Source organism: Symphalangus syndactylus, chromosome 8 (assembly GCF_028878055.3).
Source record: "Symphalangus syndactylus isolate Jambi chromosome 8, NHGRI_mSymSyn1-v2.1_pri, whole genome shotgun sequence".
NCBI lineage: Eukaryota > Metazoa > Chordata > Mammalia > Primates > Hylobatidae > Symphalangus > Symphalangus syndactylus.
The window spans coordinates 14,408,041-14,434,426 of NC_072430.2; the positions used below are offsets into that span (position 1 = coordinate 14,408,041).

General features: G+C 46.7%; 1 protein-coding gene and 1 pseudogene across 4 annotated transcripts in view; one reads left to right on the top strand and one right to left on the bottom strand.

Moving 5' to 3' along the window:
- The window catches only part of RCOR1 (REST corepressor 1), a 140,834-nt gene that overhangs the window by 54,261 nt on the left and 60,187 nt on the right, over positions 1 to 26,386 (bottom strand). The gene's annotated exons all lie outside the window — the stretch shown is intronic.
- Positions 4,177 to 4,919, top strand: LOC129487421 (large ribosomal subunit protein uL23-like; annotated as a pseudogene).

Sequence of the window (26,386 nt, forward strand, 5' to 3'; positions counted from 1 at the left end):
GGATTCTGGAACAGAAAAGGGGTATTAGGTAAAAACTAAGAACATAAGAATAAATTATGAACTTCAGGTAATAATTACAAATCAATCAATCACTAATTGTAACAAATGTACCACACTAATGTAAGATGTTAATAACGGGAAACTGGGTGTAGGGTATATGGAAACTCTTTGTACTATCTTTACAACTTTCCTGTAAATCTAAAATTATTCCAAAATAAAAAATCCTTCTGCTGCTTCCCCCATTGTCTTTAGGGAAAAAACCCATGGCATGCAAGACCCTTCATAATCTGGCCTGCTTATCTTTCTAACCTATGTCTCACACTCAGGACTCTATCCCTCACATGGTCATTACATTTCTGGGCCTTTTTGCTTTGCCATGTCTGTTCTCTAACCCACTTCCTTCTCTTTACCTCTTCCCACCAGCTAACTCCTAATAATGCTTCACGACCCCTCAAGGATCACCATCTTTGTAAGTCTGCTTACTCTCCTAGTCCAGGTTAACAGTCCATTCCTCTTCAATACTCTCATAACACTGGGGACACCTCCTCTATCACAGTTTAGGCTCTCATCATTAATGATTTGCATAAAGACATGTGGAGAGAACAATGGCTTTGTAAGACTCAACTACCAGCAGTAACTACTATTAATGACTTTTGAGCCAGTATGATCTAATATAATTATTAACTATTACTACATGCCAGTAACTGGGCTAACCACTTCACCTATCTGTCACATAACACACACCAAAAAAGCCCTATGAGATAAGAACTGTTGTAGTCCACATTTGAAAAAAGGAGTTAAGTGACTTGCACTTAGATCCTAACACTGGTCAGGATCTGAACTCACATCTGGGACTCAATCCCATGGTACACCTGTATCCCATTTTAACCACTCTGTTGTTGAGTGATGATGAACAAGCTACTTAGCTTCACTAACCCTAAAGAAAAATGGAGAGGGTAATGCCTACCTTGCATGGGTTTCTATGAGGATTAGAAAGGCCACCTATTAAACAAGTACCTGGTACATACAGATGCTCCTCAGCTTACAACAGTGTTAGTCCTGATAAATGCATCATAAATTGAAAATATTGTAATCCAAAAATGCACTTAATATACCCAACCTAATGGGCATCATAGCCTAGCCTACCTTAAACATGCTCAGAACACTTACATTAGCCTGTAGTTGGGCAAGGCCATCTAACAAAGCCTATTTCATTTATTTTTTTTTTTTTTTTTTTTTTTTTTTTTTGAGACGGAGTCTTTCTCTGTCCCCTAGGCTGGAGTGCAGTGGCGCGATCTCGGCTCACTGCAAGCTCCGCCTCCCGGGTTCACGCCATTCTCCTGCCTCAGCCTCCCAAGTAGCTGGGACTACAGGCACCCGCCAACACGCCCGGCTAATTTTTTGTATTTTTAGTAGAGACGAGGTTTCACTGTGTTAGCCAGGATGGTCTCGATCTCCTGACCTCGTGATCCGCCCGCCTCGGCCTCCCAAAGTGCTGGGGATTACAGGCTTGAGCCACCGCGCCCGGCCAGCCTATTTCATTTAAAAAAAGAAAAAAAGTGTTGAGGCCAGGTGTGGTGGCTCATACCTGTAATCCCAGTACTTTGGGAGGCCGAGGTGGGTGGATGGATCACCAGAGGTCAGGAGTTTGAGACCAGCCTGACCAACATGGAGAAACCCTATCTCTACTAAAAATACAGAATTAGTCAGGCATGGTGGTGCATGCCTGTAATCCCAGCTACTCGGAAGGCTGAGGCAGGAGAATCGCTTGAACCCGGGAGGCAGAGGTTGCAGTGAGATTGCGCCACTGCATTCCAGCCTGGGCAACAAGAGCAAAATTCTGTCTCCAAAAAAAAAAAAGTGTTGAATATCTCATGTAAGGGTATCACACCACATATTGCTAGCCAAGGAAAAGATCAAAATTCAAAATACAGTTTCTACTGAGTGTGTATCACTTTTGTACCATCTTAAAGTTGAAAAATACTAAGTCGAATGTTTAAGTCAAGAACTGTCTGTACTTAATACTTGATAAATAATAGCAATTATGATTTTCTTTCTCTTCTATTATTTGACATCTTTCAGACCATAGTATCTTCAGTGTCTAGCATATTATAAGTACTTCATAAATGTTAAGTAAATTAATATGCATAACATAGGTTAGGTAGCCAATTAATAAAAAAGTTTAGAAAGGGAGTATATTGTTCTATTCCCTTTCCTTCAACACAGCAATCCAGACTGACAAGTTTGAGAACCAAGTAGGCTGGGCAGCAACTCAGGTAGCCCTGATCTCTGCAATGCCACCCACTCCCTCTCTTCTTGTATCTCTCTTTATAATAGCACTCTACCCTTTAAGGGCATAAACTCTATTCCCATGGGAAGGTTATTTCAAAAATACTATGATTTGCAATATTACAAGCTGACAAAAATGAATGATTTCCCTTAGAATTGGCTCAAGGCCAGGCATGGTGGCTCATACTTGTAATCCCAGCACTTTGGGAGGCTCAGGCGGGTAGACCATTTGAGGTCAAGAGTTCAAGAACAGCCTGGCCAACGTGGTGAAAACCTGGCTCTACTAAAAATGCACAAAAAACAAAACAAAACAAAAAAAAACCCAGCTGGGCGTGGTGGCTCACACCTGTAATTCCAGCTACTCAAGTGGCTGAGGCATGAGAATCACTTGAACCCAGGAGGCGGAGGTTGACATGAGCCAAGAATGCACCACTGCACTCCAGCCTGGGTGATGGAGTAAGACTGTCTCAAAAAATAAAAATAAAAAATAGAACTGACTCAATCACTTTCCAGTAATCTGAGTTCAGCTAATGCCTAATCTATGTCCCTTTCTGATTCCCCCAAGAAGGAAGTTAGATGCTAATCAAATGCTACTGAAGTCAACTCTGCACTAGAAACTGGAATTGTATAGTCAGTTTCTAACTAGTAACATCTTATCTTCTCTCATTCTCTTGGACTCACAGGTGCCTTGGACTGGGAATCGCTTTTCTCTAAGAGAAACCAGAAACACTTTTCTTCCATGTTATCAATGTAACAAGCTTATCATTTACCACCAATGTAATTTTGACACATATGATCCTCAAACCTAAACAAAGACAAAACACTTCAGAGACCAATGAATTTCACAGTGAAATGTTTTAGGCTCAGGTTTCTCCTATTTCTCTTAACACTGCCCTATCAGTAATGTAACACACTAATCAGAATGGACAAGGCTGTATTGATATTGCACCACCAAGCAATCCAAGAGAAAAAAAAGCCCTGAAGCTACAGCCTGACTGATGGTGAGGCACCACAATCTTATGAAATACAGAGGGCCCAGATTATCCTATAATACAATTACTCCCAACATCACCATGACCCAGAGAAAACTTCTAACTACTGTACCACCAGCTAACGACATACCTTTACACCAATGTTGTTAAGAGTTCCTTATAAAAGGTTGAGTTAGGAAAAAAGACAATATGGAATTCTTTGCAAAAGTTTGGCAAAACAGGATGTTAGAAGGGAACACAGAAAAGCTGCCCAGTAAAAATGTTGAGAGAAGTTGCATTAGTCTGTTTTCACAATGCTGATAAAGACATACCAGAGACTGGGCAATTTACAAAACAAAGAGGTTTAACTGGATTTAACAGTTCCATGTGGCTGGGGAAGCCTCAGTCATGGCGAAGGGCAAGGAGGAGCAAGCAAGGTCTTACGTGGATGGCAGCAGGCAGAGAGGAGCACTTGTGTAGGGAAACTCCCCTTTTTAAAACTATTAGATATCTCGTGAGACTCATTTGCTATCAAGAGAAAAGCACAGGAAAGATCTGGCCTCATGATTCAATTATCTACCACCAGGTCCCTCCTACAACATGTGGGAGTTATAGGAGCTACAAGATGAGATTTGGGTGGGGACACAGAGCCAAACCATACCATAAGTGTACTGTAAATAAGTTCAGGCTTTCTGAAGGGTAGTTTGGCAATGTTTACCCGAACCTCTAGCAATTTATCCCAAAAGAAAATATTCATAAAGCTATGCAAAAACTTATCTACAAAGTTATTCATCAAGTGCTGCTGAAAACAGCAATAAATTGGAAAGAACTCAAACGTCCAACATAATCTCATAATCTGGTACAACCATATCATGGAAACTGTATACACTAAAAGCTGCAGAGCCCTTTTCACAAGATGGCACCGAAAGCAAAGAAGGAAGCTCCTGCCCCTCCTAAAGCTGAAGCCAAAGCAAAGGCTTTGAAGGCCAAGAAGGCAGTGTTGAAAGGCATCCACAGCTGGAAAAAAAAAAAGATCCACACATCACCCATCTTCCAGCGGCCCAAAACACTGTGACTCCAGGGGCAGCCCAAATATCCTCAGAAGAGCACCCCCAGGAGAAACAAGCTTGACCACCATACTATCATCAAGTTGCCGGTGACCACTGAGTCTGCCATGAAGAAGAGAGAAGACACTTGTGTTCATTGTAGATGTTAAGGCCAACAGGCACCAGATCAAACAGGCTGTGAAGAAGCTCTATGACACTGACGTGGCCATGGTCAACACCCTGATTCGGCCTGATGGAGAGAAGGAGGCACACGTTCAACTAGCTCCTGATTATGATGCTTTGGATGTTGCCAACAAAATTGGGATCATCTAAACTGGGTCCAGCTGGCTAATTCTAAATACATGTATATCTTTTCACCAGAAAAAAAAAATAAAAAGTTGCAGAAGTATGTACATTTAATGACTTGGGAAAACCATACATAAAGTACAACATGCAAATGACAACAAAGTGCTGCATACTACAGAATCACCCAGTCTATAACAACTCACAGGCAGGGCACAGTGCTCACGCCGATAATCCCAGCACTTTGAGAGGCCAAGGCTGGAGGATTGCTTGAGGTCAGGAATTTGAGACCAGCCTGGGCAACAAAGTGAGACCCTGTCACTACAAAAAATAAAAAAAATTAGCAAGGCATTGTGGCTCACACCTGTAGTTCCAGCTACTTGGGTTGCTGAGGTGGGTGAACTCCTTGAGTCCAGGAGTTCAAGGCTACAGTGAGCCATGATCGTGCCATTGCAATACAGCCTGGGCAACAGAGCAAGACTCTGCCTCAAAAACAAACAAAAACTCATGTCCAATTCGAATTATGTTTCTTTTTTTTTTTTTTTTTTTTACTTTTTTTTGCATACAAAAACAATAAACATTTTCTAAAAATACATACAAACAAAAAGATGTGTATCAAACATATTAGGAAGGTTGCACATGGGAAGTTGGGGAATAGAAATGGGGGGTGGGAGTTAAAATAAATGAGAGAGGGACTTTATATGGATCAGTGATAATAACTCAATCCTCTATTTGACAAAGAAGAGGGAGAAGGAAGAGGAAGAAAAAGAAAGTGGGATAAAGGATCAGAAAGGGAGGAAAATAGAAAAAATTAGAGTATGACTCCAGGGTAGACCTGTTTTGTTGTCACTGAGTTAGTTGGTTGGTTTGTCTGTTGTATTCTTCATGTTTCGCCAAGTTGGCCAGACTGGTCTTGAACTCCTAGTCCGAAGTGATCAACCCGCCTCGCCCCCCAGAGTGCCGGGACCACAGGCGTGAGCCACCACGTCCAGCCCCCACATTGCTTCTGGCCTCCGTGGTAGACCTCCCAGACGGAGCGGCCAGGCAGAGGAGCTCCTCACTTCTACCCAGACACAGGGCGGCCAGGCAGAGAAGCTCGTCACTTCCCAGACGGGGCGGCCAGGCAGAGACGCTCCTCACTTCTTCCCAGACGATAGGTGGCCGGGCAGAGGCGCTCCTCACTTCCCAGACGATGGGTGGCCGGGCAGAGGCGCTCCTCACTTCTTCCCGGACGGGGCGGCCGGGCAGAGGCGCTCCTCACTTCTTCCCGGACGGGGCGGCCGGGCAGAGGCGCTCCTCACTTCCCAGACGGGGCGGGGCGGCCGGGCAGAGGCGCTCCTCACTTCCCAGACGGGGCGGGGCGGCCGGGCAGAGGCGCTCCTCACTTCCCAGATGGGGCAGCCGGGCAGAGGCTCTCCTCACTTTCCAGACGATGGGTGGCCGGGCAGAGGCTCTCCTCACCTCCCAGACGATGGGTGGCCGGGCAGAGGCGCTCCTCACTTCCCAGATGGGGCAGCCGGGCAGAGGCTCTCCTCACTTTCCAGACGATGGGTGGCCGGGCAGAGGCGCTCCTCACCTCCCAGACGATGGGTGGCCGGGCAGAGGCGCTCTTCACCTCCCAGACGATGGGTGGCCGGGCAGAGGCGCTCCTCACCTCCCAGACGATGGGCGGCCGGGCAGAGGCGCTCCTCACTTCCCAGACGGTGGGTGGCCGGGCAGAGGCGCTCCTCACTTCTTCCCGACGGGGCGGCCGGGCAGAGGCGCTCCTCACTTCTTCCCGACGGGGCGGCCGGGCAGAGGCGCTCCTCACTTCTTCCCGGACGGGGCGGCCGGGCAGAGGCGCTCCTCACTTCTTCCCGGACGGGGCGGCCGGGCGGAGGCGCTCCTCACTTCTTCCCGGACGGGGCGGCCGGGCGGAGTCGCTCCTCACTTCTTCCCGGACAGGGCGGCCGGGTGGAGTCGCTCCTCACTTCTTCCCGGACGGGGCGGCCGGGCGGAGGCGCTCCTCACTTCTTCCCGGACGGGGCGGCCAGGCGGAGGCGCTCCTCACTTCCCAGACGGGGCGGCCGGGCAGAGGCGCTTCTCACTTCCCAAACGGGGCGGCCGGGCAGAGGCTCTCCTCACTTCCCAGACAGTGGGTGGCCGGGCAGAGGCGCTCCTCACTTCCAGGACGACAGGTGGCCGGGCAGAGGCGCTCCTCACCTCCCAGATGGGGCGGCCGGGCAGAGGCGCTCCTCACTTCTTCCCAGATGGGGCGCCCGGGCAGAGGCGCTCCTCGTTTCTTCCCGGACGGGGCGGCCAGGCAGAGGCGCTCCTCACTTCCCAGACGGGGCGGCCGGGCAGAGGCGCTCCTCACTTCCCAGACGGTGGGTGGCCGGGCAGAGGCGCTCCTCACTTCCCAGACGATGGGTGGCCGGGCAGAGGCGCTCCTCATCTCCCAGATGGGGCGGCCGGGCAGAGGCGCTCCTCACTTTTTCCCGGATGGGGCGCCCGGGCAGAGGCGCTCCTCATTTCTTCCCGGACGGGGCGGCCGGGCAGAGGCGCTCCTCACTTCCCAGACGGGGCGGCCGGGCAGAGGCGCTCCTCACTTCTTCCCGGACGGGGCGGCCGGGCAGAGGCGCTCCTCACTTCTTCCCGGACGGGGCGGCCGGGCAGAGGCGCTCCTCACTTCTTCCCGGACGGGGCGGCCGGGCAGAGGCGCTCCTCACTTCTTCCCGGACGGGGCGGCCGGGCAGAGGCGCTCCTCACTTCTTCCCGGACGGGGCGGCCGGGCAGAGGCGCTCCTCACTTCTTCCCGGACGGGGCGGCCGGGCAGAGGCGCTCCTCACTTCTTCCCGGACGGGGCGGCCGGGCAGAGGCGCTCCTCACTTCTTCCCGGACGGGGCGACCGGGCAGAGGCGCTCCTCACTTCTTCCCGGACGGGGCGGCCGGGCAGAGGCGCTGCTCACTTCCCAGACGATGGGTGGCCGGGCAGAGGCGCTCCTCACTTCCCAGACAGGGCGGCCGGGCAGAGGCGCTGCTCACTTCCCAGACGATGGGTGGCCGGGCAGAGGCGCTCCTCACTTCTTCCCGGACGGGGCGGCCGGGCAGAGGCGCTCCTCACTTCTTCCCGGACGGGGCGGCCGGGCAGAGGCGCTCCTCACTTCTTCCCGGACGGTGCGGCCGGGCAGAGGCGCTCCTCACTTCCCGGACGGGGCGGCCGGGCAGAGGCGCTCCTTACTTCCCAGACGGGGCGGCCGGGCAGAGGCGCTCCTCACTTCCCAGACGGTGGGTGGCCGGGCAGAGGCGCTCCTCACTTCCCAGACGATGGGTGGCCGGGCAGAGGCGCTCCTCACTTCCCAGACGGTGGGTGGCCGGGCAGAGGCGCTCCTCACTTCCCAGACGACGGGTGGCCGGGTAGAGGCGCTCCTCACTTCTTCCCGGATGGGGCGCCCGGGCAGAGGCGCTCCTCATTTCTTCCCGGACGGGGCGGCCGGGCAGAGGCGCTCCTCACTTCCCAGACGGGGCAGCCGGGCAGAGGCGCTACTCACTTCTTCCCGGACGGGGCGGCCGGGCAGAGGCGCTCCTCACTTCTTCCCGGACGGGGCGGCCGGGCAGAGGCGCTCCTCACTTCTTCCCGGACGGGGCGGCCGGGCAGAGGCGCTCCTCACTTCTTCCCGGACGGGGCGGCCAGGCAGAGGCGCTCCTCACTTTCTCCCGGACGGGGCGGCCGGGCAGAGGCGCTCCTCACCTCCCAGACGATGGGAGGCCGGGCAGAGGCGCTTCTCACTTCCCAGACGATGGGTGGCTGGGCAGAGGCGCTCCTCACTTCCCAGACGGGGCGGCCGGGCAGAGGCGCTCCTCACTTCCCAGACGGGGTGGCCGAGCAGAGGCGCTCCTCCCTTCCCAGACGATGGGTGGCCGGGCAGAGGCTCTCCTCACCTCCCAGACGATGGGTGGCCGGGCAGAGGCGCTCCTCACTTCCCAGATGGGGCGGCCGGGCAGAGGCTCTCCTCACTTTCCAGACGATGGGTGGCCGGGCAGAGGCGCTCCTCACCTCCCAGACGATGGGTGGCCGGGCAGAGGCGCTCCTCACCTCCCAGACGATGGGTGGCCGGGCAGAGGCGCTCCTCACTTCCCAGACGGGGCGGCCGGGCAGAGGCGCTCCTCACTTCCCAGACGGGGCGGCCGGGCAGAGGCGCTCCCCACCTCCCAGATGGGGCGGCGGCCGGGCAGGGGCTGCAATCCCAGCACCCTGGTAGGCCAAGGCAGGCGGCTGGGGGGCAGAGGCTGCCGCGAGGCCAGACCACGCCACCGCACTCCAGCCTGGGCAACACCGAGCACTGGGTGAGCGAGACTCCGTCTGTAGTCCCAGTACCTCGGGAGGCGGAGGCGGGCAGAGCACTCGGCATCAGGAGCTGGCGACCAGCGTGGCCAAGATCGCGAACGCGTGCGTGCAGCGAAAGGAGAAAAGGCAGGGAGTGGTCGCGCGCGCCGGCAGTCCCAGGCAGTCCGCGGCGCGGGCAGCAGCAAGCGGAGTAGATTGTAGCGTGGGCCAGAGAAGAAAAGAAAGAAAGGAAGGAAGGAAGGAAGGAAGGAAGGAAGGAAGGAAGGAAGGAAGGAAGGAAGGCAGGCCGGCCGAATTATGTTTCCATAAGCATAACTACATATGCTAACATCTTGCCAAAGCTAGTTGTCTTATCCCACTTCACCTGCAGAAATGCCTGTCCTGCACTGAGGGAACTCCCTCTGCTTACCTCTAATGAGAGACCTAATACTCTAGGAAATACTTTCCCCCGCTGCTTTTCCTAAAGCACTTAATACATAATTATACTGTTGACTAAATTTTTCTTAATGAGAAACTATTTCTTCCCTCTGAGTCTTACAAGGTTTTGAAACGTTGAGAATAGACATACTGTAGTTTCATAAAAGAGGATGGAATTACTACCTATCCTTTGGTGAAACTAAAAACAGAGCACTATCAGTCAGGTTTTTTAAAGCCCACATAATTATAAGTGATTTTTCTTTCTTTCTTTTTTGAGACAAGTTCTCACCCTGTTGCTCAGGCTGGAGTGCACTGGCACAATCTCGACTCACTGCAACCTGCGCCTCCTGGGTTGAGGCAATCCTCTCATCTTGGACTCCCAAGTAGCTAGGACTACAGGTACCCGCCATCACGCCCAGCTAATTTTTTGTATTTTTAGTACAGACAGGGTTTCACCATGCTGCCCAGGCTGGTCTCGAACTCCTGGGCTCAAGCAATCCACCTGCCTCGGCTTCCCACAGTGCTGGGATTACAAGCATGAGCCACGGTACCTGGGCTATAACTGACTTTTCTGTTACTGATCCAGATTTGTGAGGGTTTTATTAGACTTCTACCCCCACATTCTCTCTTTACAGTGCTTTATCCCTTTGAAAAAGAGCTGAGCAATATCACTAATATACAATTTTGCCCTTTTAAAAAACTAATCTGAACCAATTTATGAGACAGTAATTTACACAAGTCACCCCATACTAAGGAAATATCTATCCTTATAATATTATGTTTTTAGATGAAAGGATGAAAATTACCATGCAATCTCTTTATCGGCATTCCAGTATGGTAATAATTACACTTTAACAACAGCCAAAAACCAGATGCTGTCAATTTCTTATTACTAGTCCCAGAAAAGACACATCTATTTTCTTCTTGATTTAGAATAGATTAAAAAGTTAATTTTGGCTGGGCACAGTGGTTCACACCTGTAATCAAACTGTGGGAGGCCAACCAGGGAGAATCACTTGAAGCCAGGAGTTAGAGATCAGCCTGGGCAACACAGCAAGATTCCGTCTCTACAGGGCATGGTGTTGCACTCCTGTACTTTCAGCTACTTAGGAGGCTAAGGTGGGAGGATTGCTGGAGCCCAGGAGTCCAAGGCTGCAGTAAGCCATGATCATACATCAAGCTGCACTCCAGCCTGGGTGACAGAATGAGACCCCATCTCAAAAAAGGGGGGAAAGAAGTTAATTACAGAAGATCAGAAAAAAAAAAGTTTTACCCAAAAGCAAATCTATGCAAAATATCTTCAAATTTTCATGTTGTTAAAAAGAAACCCATTCAAACCACAAGTATCACTCATAATGTATATCACATTCTTAGAGTTGTTTTACTATAATCGGCATATCCACAAGATAACCCACTAGGTCAGAACTCAAGACCATCAGTTTGAAATTCTAGGTGTGTACCTACAAAATTTAAATACACTGGAAAAATTATTTCAAACAGGGCTTTCTCATTTGGAACCAGTGGTTAAAGATAATCTCTACCTCATAGTGACAGAATTAAATGAGATAATATATGCATAAGGTGCTTGGCTAAATGCCTCAGCACACCATGAGCATGCGACTCACCAGATTATTTATCTTACCATGAAAGCCAGTGTTCGGAGTAAAAAGAACAGAAAAACCACCCAAAAATAACTCAACATTAACTACTTCACACTTCTTGACTATGGCTGTCTTCTCCCACATTCCCAAACACTGATCTAGGCTCTAAGTGGCTTATTCAGGTTGCAATAACGTCCTTACCAAACTTTCTGCCACCTCTCTCTGCCTCCAAATTCAAATTTATTATATAAATGGCAGCAGCAGATACCGTTACTGTCCATGTGACACTACTTCACATTACCCTTGCAAGAAGTCACCCCAAATTCAAGCAACTCTAGAAACTATTAAAGCTACAAAGAACTTCACAAATAGAGTTTACTTAAAGGTGGGGAAACTATACACATGAAGCGTCTTGGTAGAGGTGATAGTGTCAAGGATCCCATGCCTATTCCAGCCCAGAGCTCTCTCAACCACACTTTATTACATTATTACATTCCCAGAGCTTTCTTGTTTGACACATATGTGTGCCAGAACTGGTTCCTTGTCCTGGTATTCTGCCACTTTACAGGAATCTCCAGTAAAATAAGATGAATTTTTATTGTTGTTAATATTGTTACCCACAACCAGAATAGCCAAAATAAAAACGGAAGACTTCATGAGCCTTAATAATTCTGGTACCTCACTATTTACAAATGCTGATCAGATGAGACATTTGTTTTGATAGTGAAGGCCAATGCAACCCTGCATCAACAAAACTCCACTTGTTCATATGCAAATATAAAATTGCAGTAATTTATCCAAGTATTTATGGAGATCTTATCTAAAGAGCTTCTTTTTAAAAAGTCAAATAAAAAGTCCAGTAAGTCGGTAGAATAATGGGCAAAGACCTTTCCTAGAAAAAGCAGCTTCCGCCGGGCGTGGTGGCTCACGCTTGTAATCCCAGCACTTTGGGAGGCCGAGGCGGGCGGATCACAAGGTCAGGAGATCGAGACCACGGTGAAACCCCGTCTCTACTAAAAATACAAAAAAAAAAAAAAAAAAATTAGCCGGGCGTGGTGGCGGGCGCCTGTAGTCCCAGCTACTCGGAGAGGCTGAGGCAGGAGAATGGCGTGAACCCGGGAGGCGGAGCTTGCAGTGAGCCGAGATTGCGCCACCGCACTCCAGCCTGGGCGACAGAGCAAGACTCCATCTCAAAAAAAAAAAAAAAAAAAAAAAAGAAAAAGCAGCTTCCTCGTGGGAGAATTTCAAATAATTTATGTAAATATTCCCCACTCTCCTCCAGGAGATGGAGCTTAAATCCCCCCGACTTGAGTGTAGGTTGGACTTACTAACTTGTTTCCAAAAAAATAAGTATGGAAGGTGGTGAGTGTATACAGTAGAGAAACAACCTTGGCCACTATTAACATCACCAGCAATAAATCATGGAGTAGCATGCACTACACCTCCCACCACTCCAATCATATGAATTCCCCAAATTCATAACCCTAGTCTAGTCATGTGAAAAACAGCAAACTGGGGAGACATCATAATTAAATGCAATGCATACAGTACCCTGGATTGGATTCTAGAACAGAAATGGACATTAATGGGAAAACTAGTGGAATCTAAATAAAATGTGGAACTTAGTAATGTATCAGTATTGGTTTCTGGGTATTGACAAGCACACCTTGGTGATGTAAGAGGAACCCAAGTGAGGGGTCTGATAATCCATAGCATACAGGAAAGGGTGGGGGGTAGGCAGGTAGTAGCCATCCTGTTCCTGAGAAAAGAGTCACATTCTAAAAACTTTCCGTAATTCAAGTCATAAAAGTAAGAAAACCATTTTGATTATTTTTTTTTTCAGAGTCTCACTCTCACCCAGCCTGGAGTGCAATGGTGTGATCCTGGCTCACTGCAACTCTTACCTCCCTAGTTCAAGCAATTCTCGTGCCTCAGGTGATCTGCCTGCCTCGGCCTCTCAAAGTGCTGGGATTACAGGCATGAGCCACCGTGCCTGGTCTCACACATATGGATTAAAGCCACCGCACCTGGCGAGAAAAACCTTTTTTAAAAAGAAGGCCCAGCGCAGTAGCTCACACCTGTAACCCCAACACTTTGGGAAGCCGAGGTGGGTGGATCATCTGAGGTTGGGAGGTCGAGACCAGCCTCACCAATATGGTGAAACCCCATCTCCACTAAAAATACAAAAATTAGCTGGACGTGGTGGTGGGCATCTGTAATCCCAACTACTTGGGAGGCTGAGGCAGGAGAATCACCTGAACCTGGGAGACAGAGGTTACAGTGAGCCGAGATCATGCCACTGCACTCCAGCCTGGGCAACAGAGCAAGACTCCGTCTCAAAATAAATAAATAAAAATAAATTAAATTAAATTAAAAAGAACACCCTCATAAAGAAGAAAACTCTTTCACTTGTTTCAGAGAGGCAATATAATGGGAAACTGGCCTGTTCCAAGTTTGCCCTTAATTCAATCTTCTTTTTTTTTTGAGATGGAGTCTCGCTCTGTCGCCCAGGCTGGAGTGCAACGGAGTGATCTACGCTCACTGCAACCTCTGCCTCTGGGGTTCAAGTGATTCTCTCACCTCTGTCTCCCCAGTAGCTGGGACTACAGGCACGCACCACCATGTCCGGCTAATTTTTGTATTTTTAGTAGAGACAGGGTTTCACCATGTTAGCCAGGCTGGTCTCGAACTCCTGACCTCAAGTGATCTGCCCGCCTTGGCCTCCTACAGTGCTGAGATTGCAGGTGTGATCCACTGCACCCAGTCAGTCGATCATCAGATCTTGAGAGTAAACATGTAAAATGATATTTAAAATTCCACTAGATTAATAAACCAAAATCTCTAATATCAAAAAAGATGAGTAAGACTTCTGTGTTATATCAGTCTTAACTTGAAGCAACAAAAACATCATTAAAAAAGAAATTAGCTCCAAGAAGAAGTAAATCAGTCTCAAATTAGGATTAAAACATGGGTTTAAATGAACCAGTATGCCATTACTCCTTGAACATGAGGACATGATATCGCCTAAAAGGACTCACCAAAAGAATACATACAGGTGGGAATCCTAAATCTATGCACTGACACTAAGCACACATCCATATCCAGCACTGTGAGGCACAACACTTTGCAAAGATATCCTCAAAAATATTTTTCACAAGTTTCTACCCTGTATGTGTTTTGGGTTTACATTGTCAACCTAAATTATATAAGGAAAAAGAAAAAGATTAGGCTTTAGAAAATGTTTCCGGCCAGGTGCGGTGATTCACGCTTATAATCCCAGTACTCTGAGAGGCTGAAGCGGGTGGATCACATGAGGTCAGGAGTTCGAGACCATCCTGGCCAACATGGTGAAACCCCCTCTCTACTAAAAATACAAAAATTAGCCGGGCATGGTGGTGTGTGCCTGAAATCCCACCTGCTTGGGAGGCTGAGGCAGGAGAATCCCCTGAACCTGGAAGGCGGAGGTTGCAGTGAGCTGAGATTTGTGCCACTGCACTCCACCCTGGGCGACAGAGTGAGACTTGGTCTCAAAAAAAAAAAAAGAAAAGAAAACTTTTCTGAGCAGGTGCTGTGGGAGTAATCCCAGCACTTTGGGAGGCTGAGGTGGGTAGATCGCTTGAGGTCAGAAGTTCAAGACCAGCCTAGCCAACATGGTAAAACCCCATCTCTACTACAAATACAAAAAATCAGCCAGGTATATGGTGGCACGCCTGCAGTCCCAGTTACTTAGGAGGCTGGAACAGCAGAATTGCTTGAACCCAGGAGGCAGAGGTTGCAGTGATGGCACCACTGCACTCCAGCCTGGGTGACAGAGTGAGACTCCATCTCAAAACAAACAAACAAAAAAACAGAAACATTTTCTTAAAAATGTCTCAGCTTGGCGGGACACCGTGGCTCACATGTATGATCCCAATACTTTGGGAGGCTGAGCAGGCGGATCGCTTGAGGTCAGGAGTTTGAGACCAGCCCGGCCTACATGGTGAAACCCTATCTGTACTAAAATACAAAAATTAGCTGAGTGTGGTGGCACATGCCTATAATCCTAGCTACTCAGGAGGCTGAGGCAAGAGAATCGCTTGAACCCGGGAGGTGGAGGTTGCAGTGAGCCTAGATCACAGCACTGCACTCCAGTCTGGGCGACAGAGCGAGACTCTGTCTCAAAAAAAAAAAAAAACATCTCAGCAAAGTGATTTCAAAGAATGAAAATAATCTGTTTCCATTCAAATGAATAGGTACATCGAGAAACATTACAACTTATACAAGCTTAATCTTAATTTTGGAATCCACTGCCATCAGTTGGTTCACAGGTTTATTTCACGTGTGTGTGTGTGTGTGTGTGTGTGTGTGTGTGTGTGTGTGTGTGTGTGACAAAGTCTCACTCTGTTGCCCAGGCTGGAGTGCAGTGGCACGATCTCGACTGACCGCAACCTCCACCTCCCAGGTTCGAGGGATTCTCTTGCCTCAGCCTCCTGAGTAGCTGGGATTACAGACGCCTGTGACCATGCCCCGCTAAGTTTTGTTATTTTTAGTAGAGATGGGGTTTCACCATGTTGGCCAGGCTGGTCTTTTAACTCCTGACCTCAGGCAATTCCCTCGCCTTAGCCTCCCAAAGTGCTGGGATTACAGGTATGAGCCACTATGCTCGGCCTTCTCCTTCATTTTTTTGTTTCATACATACAACCAGTGGGAGATAGGGGACAGACAAGCTGGAAGGAATTATTTATTGATCACCTATTATGTGCCAGACACTTTCACAAACATGAGCTTGTAATCTTCACAACTTTCTGAACTATTAATAGATATCTAAAGCAGTGCTTAAAAAATTAAGACTATAAAAAAATAGGAAAATATCGTGATAAAGCAAAAACAAAAGCAAATTATAAAACATGCCATAGTTAAGGTACTGAGAGGAAGGAATGCCAATGAGCTTCACAAAGGGAAAAATGCCCATGAGTCACTCAGCTTCCTGCCATTCTAAAGTAAAGTACAACAGGTCAGATATTCTCCCGTATTTAAACAGAATCCTTGTAGAAAATAAATCAGAAAACTGTTTGCCTCCAGGGAAGGGAAAATGGAAGGCCAGGAATGTATAAGAAATGTACTTCTCTTGTGCATAACCCTTTTGCATCTTTTAATTTTGTACCATATGCCTGTATTGCCTATCCAAATATTCAACAAAATTTAGCTTTAAAAAAAAAAAAAAAAAAAAAAAGGTTGGCTGCAGTGGCTAATGCCAGATATCCCAGCACTTTGGGAGGCCGAGGAGGGAGGATGGCTTGAGGCCAGGAGTTTGAGACCACCCTGGGCAACATGGCAAGACCTTAACTGTACAAAAAATGTTTTTAAAATGAGCCAGGCATAGTGTCACCTACCTCCAGTCCCAGCTACTTGGGAGGCTGAGACAGGAGGATCCTTTAAGCCCAGGAGATTGACACTGCAGCAAGCCTTGATCATGTCACTGCACTCCAGCCTAGGTGACGAAGATATCCTGCCTCAAAAAAAATAAATAAATAACAAAACTCAACCACAGGGAAAGAGGTGTCACCAAGACACCAATTCTATTTTTTTTTTCTTTTTTTAAAAATTTTTTTCTGTTCAACCATTGTGGAAGTCAGTGTGGCGAATTCTCAGGGATCTCGAACTAGAAATACCATTTGACCCAGCCATCCCATTACTGGGTATATACCCAAAGGACTATAAATCATGCTGCTATAAAGACACATGCACACGTATGTTTATTGCGGCACTATTCACAATAGCAAAGAGTTGGAACCAACCCAAATGTCCAACAACGATAGACTGGATTAAGAAAATGTGGCACATATACACCATGGAATACTATGCAGCCATAAAAAATGATGAGTTCGTGTCCTTTGTAGAGACATGGATGAAACTGGAAAACATCATTCTCAGTAAACTATCGCAAGGACAAAAAACCAAACACCGCATGTTCTCACTCATAGGTGGGAATTGAACAATGAGAACTCATGGACACAGGAAGGGGAACATCACACTCCGGGGACTGTTGTGGGGTGGGGGGAGGGGGGAGGGACAGCATTAGGAGATACACCTAATGCTAAATGACGAGTTAATGGGTGCAGGAAATCAACATGGCACATGGATACATATGTAACAAACCTGCACATTGTGCACATGTACCCTAAAACCCTAAAGTATAATAAAAAAAAAAAAAAAAAAAATACTTAAAAAAAAAAAAAATTTTTTTTCTTTATTTTCTTGTAGAGACAGGTTCTCACTATCTTGCCCAGGCTGGTCTCAAACTCAGGCTCAAGTGATCCTCCCATCTTCGCCTCTCAAAGTGCTGGTATTACAGGTGTCAGCTAGTGCGCCTGGCCTCATTAATTCTAAATTACAAAGATCAGACTTGATCATATTCCCTCTGCAGAGAACTGTGGTTCCAACAAACACACTACTCCTTAGGCCACCCACATCACAAAAAGGTGTGTGTCATCGGAAACCCACAGCCATTATGAGGCATTGCTCAATTACTAAATGACAAGCTCAAATTAGAACTACATCTTGTCTTTTACCTACTCTTTTTACCCAAGTGCCTGGCTCAAAATGGAAACTGTATTTTACATGATGGCTATTTTATTAGTCTGTTCTTACACTGCTATAAAAAAACACCTGGCTAGGCGCAATGGCTCAGACCTGTAATCCCGACACTTTGGGAGGCTGAGGGGGGCGGATCACCTGAGGTCAGGAGTTCGAGACCATCCTGGCTAACACGGTGAAACCCCGTCTCTACTAAAAATACAAAAAAATTAGCTGGGCGTGGTGGCGGGCGCCTGTAGTCCCAGCTACTCAGGATGCTGAGGCAGGAGAATGGCGTGAACCCAGGAGGCGGAGCTTGCAGTGAGCAGAGATTGCACCATTGCACTCCAGCCTGGGCGACAGAGCCAGACTCCATCTCAAAGAAAAAAAAAAAACAAAAAAAAAAAAACGAAAGAAAGAAGGAAGGAAATACCTGAGATGAAAGTAGGTAATTTATAAAGAGAAGAGGTTTCATTGGCTCAAGATTCTGCAGGCTGTACAGGAAGCATGATGCTGGCATCTGCTCAGCTTCTAGGGAGGCCTCAGTAAACTTATAATCATGGTGGAAGGCAAACGGAAAGCATGCACATATTACACAGCCAGAGGAGGAGCAAGAGAGACAAGAGGGAGGTGCTACACACTTTTAGACGACCCAATCTCCCGAGAGCTCACTCACTATCATGAAAATAGCACCAAGGGGGATATCCACCCCCATGATCTAATCACGGGCCCCACCTCCAACACTGGGGATTACAATTCGACACAAGATTTGGCTGGGGACACAGATTCAAACCACAACTATCAGCTATAAACATCTAACACAAGCCTTTTATGAACTACTAAAGAATAACACTATAGGCTGCACGTGGTGGCTCATGCCTGTAATCCCAACACTTCGGGAAGCCGAGGCCAGCCTGGACAACATGGCGAAACCCTGTCTCTACCAAAAATAGAAAAAATTAGCTGGGCATGGTGGCGAGCGCCTGTGGTCTCAGCTACTCAGGAGGCTGAGGTGGGAGGACTGATTGAGCCCAGGAGGCGGAGGCTCCAGTGAGGCAAGATTGCACCACTACACTCCAGCCTAGCCTGGGTGAAAGTAAGACAAGTCCCAATTAAAAAATAATAATAGGCTAGGTGTGGTGGCTCACGCCTGTAATCCCGGCACTCTGAGAGGCCGAGGCAGGCAGATCATGAGGTCAAGAAATCGAGACCATACTTGCCAACATGGTGAAACCTGTCTCTCCTAAAAATACAAAAATTAGCTGGCGCACGCCTGTAGTTCCACCTACTCGGGAGGCTGAGGCAGGAGAATCGCTTGAACCCAGGAGATAGAGGCTGCAGTGAGCCGAGATCACGTCACCGCACTCCAGCCTGGCGACAGAGCGAAACTCCATCTCAAAAAATAGTAATAATAAAACTAAAAAATAAAAATAAAAAGAACAACACTATAAAATTCAACGGCTGGTATTTTCAAATAGTTTTTTATCCACAATCCCCTCAAATCCTCCAGATACACATTCCTCCCATTTTATTTGCACAGTTATGCATGCTAACTAAGTATTCATTATTTATCAATGGTGATATTTTTGTTAAGTGGAAGACAGAAAATGTTAAAGTAGGTGGTTGTTACGTATCTATAGGAAAAAGTCAGCTGGGAGGCTGATTCTAGGTGACAAAAATAGAATATGCTAGAAAGAAATGTAGTTTGGAGAATTTTCACCCAAATTAGAGTCTCAATGAAAGGACACAATAAAATACTGAAATACAGATGTGGGTGGATGGTGTAACATTTGAAGGGAACTGTTCAGAAGAACAAGCAGACAGGAAAGCTTAAAAGAAACAAATAATATAATCACCTAAAGAAAACAGGGAGTTTGAGGACACAGAATTAGGTACAGGAACACTGCCAGAAGAAGACTACAGGAGAGAGTGTTTGTAATTCACTGCGCAGCCGTTCTTCCATTCCCGTAACTGGACAATGAAGACTTACGGTGTTCACTGTTAAGTCCTTCTCTAACGCAGCAAGCATTTATTTGGTGTAGCATAACAGTCCTGAAATGGAATCCCAGCTCTGCCTAGACTGAAGGAGCGTTCTCTAATCTCTTTAAGTTTCAATTTTCTCTTCTATAAAAATGGAGGAAACAGTTCCTTCTTCAAAGAGATTAAACAGCAAGTTAAAACAAGCAGCAAACATTCTGGTACATAGTAGGAGCTTAAAATAATCAATCCAAACATCACAAATAGATTCAATCATAAGGACACTTTTAAGAAACCCAGTTACAAGGCTCATATCTAAAGCAGATTTAGCAAATTAAACAAAAATAAAACATTCCTAGCAATTTCTACTTATTCTAAGCCAATTCAGCATAAAGATCCTCCAGTGTAAGTTCCCTTTTATTTATAAAGCCTTCTGAGAATCAACTTGAGAGACCTTCAGCCACAAGAAATCAGGTCTACAGGGCTATCTAAATAATTAGAGGGCCAGGCATGATGGCTCATGCCTATAATCCCAGCACTTTGGGAGGTCAAGACAGGAGGACCCGTTGAACCCAGAAGTTGCCAGCAGCAGTAGTGAGCTATGATGATGCCACTGTACTCTAGCCTGGGAAACAAACCAAGACCCTGTCTCTACAAATAAATAAATAACCCATTTATTTTGCAAGTGTGCTTATTCATATCAATTCACTTCTGGTCAGCAAGCCCAAAAATAAGATATATAAATATAAAATAAATCAGTTCACTTCTTCTCTAGTCTCTTAAGCTATTTTCAAATTCTTTTTTTTTTTTTTAGATGGAGTCTCACTCTGTTGCCCAGGCTAGAGTGCAGTGGCGCAATCTCGGCTCACTGCAACCTCTGCCTCCCAGGTTCAAGCAGTTCTCCTGCCTCAGCCTCCTGAGTAGCTGGGATTACAAGCACCTGCCACCACGCCCAGCTAATTTTTGTATTTTTAGTACAGACGGGGTTTCACTGTGTTGGTCGGGCTGGTCTCGACCTCCTGACCTCGTGTTCCGCCTGCCTCGGCCTCCTAAAGTGCTGGGATTACAGGCGTGGGCCAAGGCTGTGAGACCCCTGATTTCCCACTTCACACCTCTATATTTGTGTGTGTGTGTCTTTAATTCCTCTAGCGCTGTTGGGTTAGGGTCTCCCCGACCGAGCTGGTCTCGGCACCAAACATACTGTCAAATTCTTCTAACTAGTCAACAATGTACTGAGCAACAATGATAGTTTCATTAGCTGCTAGTGAATTAGGAGTTAGTGTTTTAAATGAGAACATTCTCACTAAGATAACTGTATTCTATTATGAGTCTAAGTCTCATTGTCTAATACAGGAATTATTAGTAATAAGATAATTAAGTTATTCAATAAAAGAGCAAACCAAATATTTAACATCTAAGAGTAAGGGCTCTAAATCAAGTTCTGTAACTTTAAAATATCTTAAGTCGCCGGGCATGGTGGCTCATGCCTGTAATCCCAGCACTTTGGGAGGCCGAGGCAGGTGGATCACAAGGTCACAAGATCGAGACCAGCCTGACCAACATGGTGAAACCCCGTCTCTACTAAAAATAGAAAAATTAGCTGGGCGTGGTGGCACGCGCCTGTAATCCCAGCTACTCGGGAGGCTGAGGCAGGAGAATTGCTTGAACCTGGGAAGCGGAGGTTGCAGTGAGCCAAGATCGCGCCACTACACTCCAGCCTGGTGACAGAGCGAGACTCCGTCTCAAAAAAAAAAAAACTGGCCGGGCGCGGTGGCTCACGCTTGTAATCCCAGCACTTTGGGAGGCCGAGGCAGGTGGATCACGAGGTCAGGAGATCGAGACCACGGTGAAACCCCGTCTCTACTAAAAATACAAAAAATTAGCCGGGCGTGGTGGCGGGCGCCTGTAGTCCCAGCTACTCAGAGAGGCTGAGGCAGGAGAATGGCATGAACCCAGGAGGCGGAGCTTGCAGTGAGCTGAGATTGCGCCACTGCACTCCAGCCTGGGCGACAGAGCGAGACTCCGTCTCAAAAAAAAAAAAAAAAAAAAAAAAAAAAAAAAAAAAAATCTTAAGTCAGTTCCTAACTCAGCTGGTAAAGAACACCCACAATACCAATGAGAATGAAGAGCCCAATAACTTTAATGTTTATCCCTTTATATACAACAATTGCAGAATACCCAATGTTTTGCAGACACAGAAATTTCACCAAGTATATGGTACTGTTTCTCCATCAGTAAAATGAGAAGCATGAACTTACTCTCTCGAGTCCATTTAATAGAAAAATTAAGTGGCTTAATCTTGTCTGCAACTTTCACGTCTGACTTCCCTTTCCCAATATCCAAGGGAATCCTGTTCTGTCTTTTAATTGAGTGGATGTGGCGAGGTTTGTAGAATGTGTGTGCTTTTTTCCTACTCTCTTCCTCTGATCCTTCAAGCTTTATTAACATACTTCAGAATAGACTAATCTCAGTCATTAAGCACTGCTGATCACTATGATCCATCCATCCATCCATCCATCCATCCATCCATCCATCCATCCATCCATCCATCCGAGACAGGATCTTGCTTTGTGCTCTGTCCCTCAGGCTGAAGTGCAGTGGCACTCACTGCAGGCCTCTAATTCCTGACCTCAAGTGATTCTCCCGCCTCAGCCTCCCAAAGTGCCAGGATTATGGGCACCAGCCATCATGCCCACGGCCATTATGATTCTTTTTTTTTTTTTTTTTTTTTTGAGGCGGAGTCTCGCTCTGTCGCCCGGGCTGGAGTGCAGTGGCGCGATCTCAGCTCACTGCAAGCTGCACCTCCCAGGTTCACGCCATTCTCCTGCCTCAGCCTCCTGAGTAGCTGGGACTACAGGCGCCCGCCACCTCACCCGGCTAACTTTTTGTATTTTTAGTAGAGACGGGGTTTCACGCTGTTAGCCAGGATGGTCTCATCTCCTGACCTCGTGATCTGCCCATCTCGGCCTCCCAAAGTGCTGGGATTACAGGCGTGAGCCACCACTCCCGGCCCACAGCCACCATAATTCTTTAAGCTCTCGCCTTTCTTCACTGCCCTCATACACAACCAAGTTAGATAACCAATTCATTTTCTTGAGGATCATTCCTGATGCCAATTTCATCAACCAGATTTTTTACAGTAAACAAAGCCCATTCTAGCTAATATAAGCAACTAAATGGCTCAACAGGAAGGTCATCAAACCAGATTTACAAGCCATGCAACTAGGACAACACCAGAACTACCCCACAGAACTGCTTCAGTGGAGGTCTTAACTGCTGCAGGTGTTAAACACGACACTTGGCAGTGCACAGTGGACACCACCGCTAGAAAATGCTGCCTCTGAAACCTGGCAGCCATGCTTGCCTACTTCACATCACTTGCTTCCTAATCCTGGTCTTGCCCTTGTTCATGGAGCAAAAGTCACACATCTATGACAAACTACAAGAGAGGATGGGAAAGCATATTAATAGCTTCTACTGTGGAGTGGACAATTTCCCCTCAAAGACAGAGTGTTCAAAAGGGGCTGGTAGCCAAAATGCATACTAAACATCCACAAGTGATATCACACTAGCTGCTTAGGTCCTAAGGCCCCTGTGTACTTTTTTTTCTCAGTTTATTCCCTAAATTGCTCCCTAAGTTCAGTGTTATGGCACTCTCCTAGTTTATGACTAGTAAATACTATTCATAGCTGAATCATGTTGCATTCTGTTGTTGTAAGTCCATTCTTGTACAATTTGTTTTACCTGATTTTTAATTTATGTTTGTTAAGAGACAGGGTCTCACTCTGTCACCCAGGCCAGAGTTCAGTGGTGTGATCATGTGTGATTCTTTACCTGGAATTAATAACTGTACTTTTTTTTTTTTTTGCTTGTTTGGTTTTCTGTATATGTATCACTAATTCACCTCCAAACTTCTACTACATGTGTAAGTCTCAACACATCAGGTTATCTATTGGTTGTTTATTTCTTGACAACACCCCTTTGGAGTCCTGTCTTCACTCACCAATCTGGACTAACTGGTGAATGCCTACACAGCTATTATCCCAAGATTTCTCTTTAAGAATTCCCTTTACCTTATCCTTTGCTGGATTCCATGTCTGGGCCAAGCTTTCAGGGAGATTAAGCAAATGAGTTAACTATATTAAGGATGAGAACCAAGATTCTCACTGTCAGAGACGAGAGCTACAAATAAGGAAAGGAAAAGGGCTAAAATGAATCCTATGATGTTGGATCAAAATGGTGGCATTTGTGGTAAAATTCATGGTTATATAGATGTATAGGCAGAGAAACAGACAATAAATATGTCTAATAAATAAATACACAGAGATCTACTTGTTCTGCCCACTAAGAGGGCTAAAAACAATGATATGCTGGCAGCAATGAATACAGCTAGTGCCAAGATATTGGTTTCTATAATACTATTCTCCACTTCAAGAGAATGACTCCTCCTTAGACAAACAGTTGACTCCAGGACCAGGCAGGGAAAATACAAGATAAATTTGAAATATTCTAAGATACCATAAACAAGCATTTAAAGGATTATAGAGGGTTGGGTGCAATGGCTTATGCCTGTAATCCCAGCACTTCGGGAGGCCAAGGCAGGCAGATTACCTGAGATTAAGAGTTCAAGACCAGCCTGGCCGACATGGTGAAACTAAAAATACAAAAATACAAAAATTAGCCAGGTGTGGTGGCACATGCCTGTGATCTCAGCTACTCCAGAGGCTGAGGCAGGAGAATTGCTTGAACCCAGGAGGCGGGGGTTGCAGTGAGGCGAGATCACGCCACTACATTCCAGCTTGGGTGACAGAACAGGACTCTGTCTCAAAAAAATAAAAATAAATAAAAGATTATAGATATTTGTCAAAAGGACACAGAAGTCAGCTTGAAGGAACTCCCACTGGCCAAATCTGGAATAATATGAGCATCAAATTAAAAATAATAGGCCGGGGGCCGGGCGCAGTGGCTCACGCCTGTAATCCCAGCACTTTGGGAGGCCGAGGCGGGCGGATCACAAGGTCAGGAGATCGAGACCATCCTGGCTAACACGGTGAAACCCCGTCTCTACTAAAAATACAAAAAATTAGCCAGGCGAGGTGGCAGGCGCCTGTAGTCCCAGCTACAAGGGAGGCTGAGGCAGGAGAATGGCGTGAACCCCGGGGGGCGGAGCCTGCAGTGAGCCGAGATCGCGCCACTGCACTCCAGCCTGGGTGAAAGAGCGAGACTCCGTCTCAAAAAAAAAAAAAAAAAAAAAAAAAAAAAATAGGCCGAGCATGGTGGCACATGCCTGTGATCTCAGCACTTTGGGAGCACAAGGTAGGCGGCTCACTTGAGGTCAGGAATTTGAGATCAGCCTGGCCAACATGGCAAAACCCCGTTTCTACTAAAAATACAAAAATTAACCAGGTGTGGTGGCATGCGTCTGTAGTCCCAGCTACTCAAGAGGCTGAGGCAGGATAATCCCCTGAATCCGGGAGGCAGAGGCTGCAGTGAGTGGAGATCATGCCACTGGGCCCCAGCCAGGGCAACAGAGGGAGACTCTGTCTCAAAAATAAATAAAATAAATAAATAAAAATAAAGATGTCTTTATGTTCATACTACAGTTTGGCATGGAATCCCAAACTGGGCCAGGCACAGTGGCTCACACCTGTAATCCCAGCACTTTGGGAGGCTGGGGTGGCCAGATCATGAGGTCAGGAGTTCAAGACCAGCCTGGCCAGCACGGTGGGGAAACCCCGTCTCTACTAAAAATACAAAAAATTAGCCAGGCATGGTGGTCCACGCCTGTAATCCCAGCTACTTGGGAGGCTGAGGCAGGAGAATTGCTTGAACCCGGGAGGTGGAGGTTGCAGAGAGCCGAGATCACACCACCACATTCCAGCCCGGTGAAAGAGCGAGACTCCATCTCAAAAAAAAAAAAAAAAAAAAAAAAATCCTACATGGGTATGCTCCTAGAATTCTGAGGCACTGCTCCACTGTCACCTAGATTCTAGTGTCATACAGATTCTCAGTCCATTGCTATAACTTGACTTGTTTCCACTGGAGGATTTTGGGATCTTCTCTATTCTCAGTGTTCTGAAATCCCAGTGTGATGTACCAGTCTATTTTTTTCTTTTATTCCCTGCGCTGGGCACTCAGAGGGTCTGCTCAATGTGGAGATTTGTGATTTTCAGTTCTGAACATTTTTAATGTGTTGATTTAATATTGTTTCCTCTCAATTATCTTTTCTCTCACTAGAACATCTAACAATTCAGATGTTGGAGCTCCTGAACCAATCCATTAACTCTAAAGTATTCCCTTGTTTTGTTTTTGTATTCATCATCAATTACTAACATTATATCATAATTGCTTTAGTTGTCTCTCTTGTACATAACCGCTCTCCCTTCTCCCTCCCTCTCCCACTGTGAGTGAGTGAACGTGTGTGCACACAACCATCTGAAAAATGCAAATATCATGACAGTTCCTTTAGTATGCATCTTCTAAGACTAAGGGCATTCTCCCCTATAACCACAATGCTATTATCACACTTAAGCAAAAATTAATATTAATTCATTATCATTAGTATACAGTCCTTATTCACATTTCCACACTTCCTCTTCCCACCTAAATATTTTTCGGTCAAGAAGCCAATCAGGCATTGTCTTCCTCTTTTTGTCTGTCTTTGCCTACTACTTTCCGCAAGATTTCCTTGGTTTCCTATTGAACATTTGTCCTGCTATCCTATTTTCCAAGAGCTCTTTCTTGTTCTCTGAATGGACCCCTACTTTATACCTTCTTGTTTTTATGTGATGCATTTTCTCTTAGCTCTTCAAGCTTTTTTGTTTTTCAAATTTGAGCTTTTCTTATGCAACTTGTATTTCCTATTTCTTCACTTGGTTTCTTTTTATCTCTCCGTGTTAG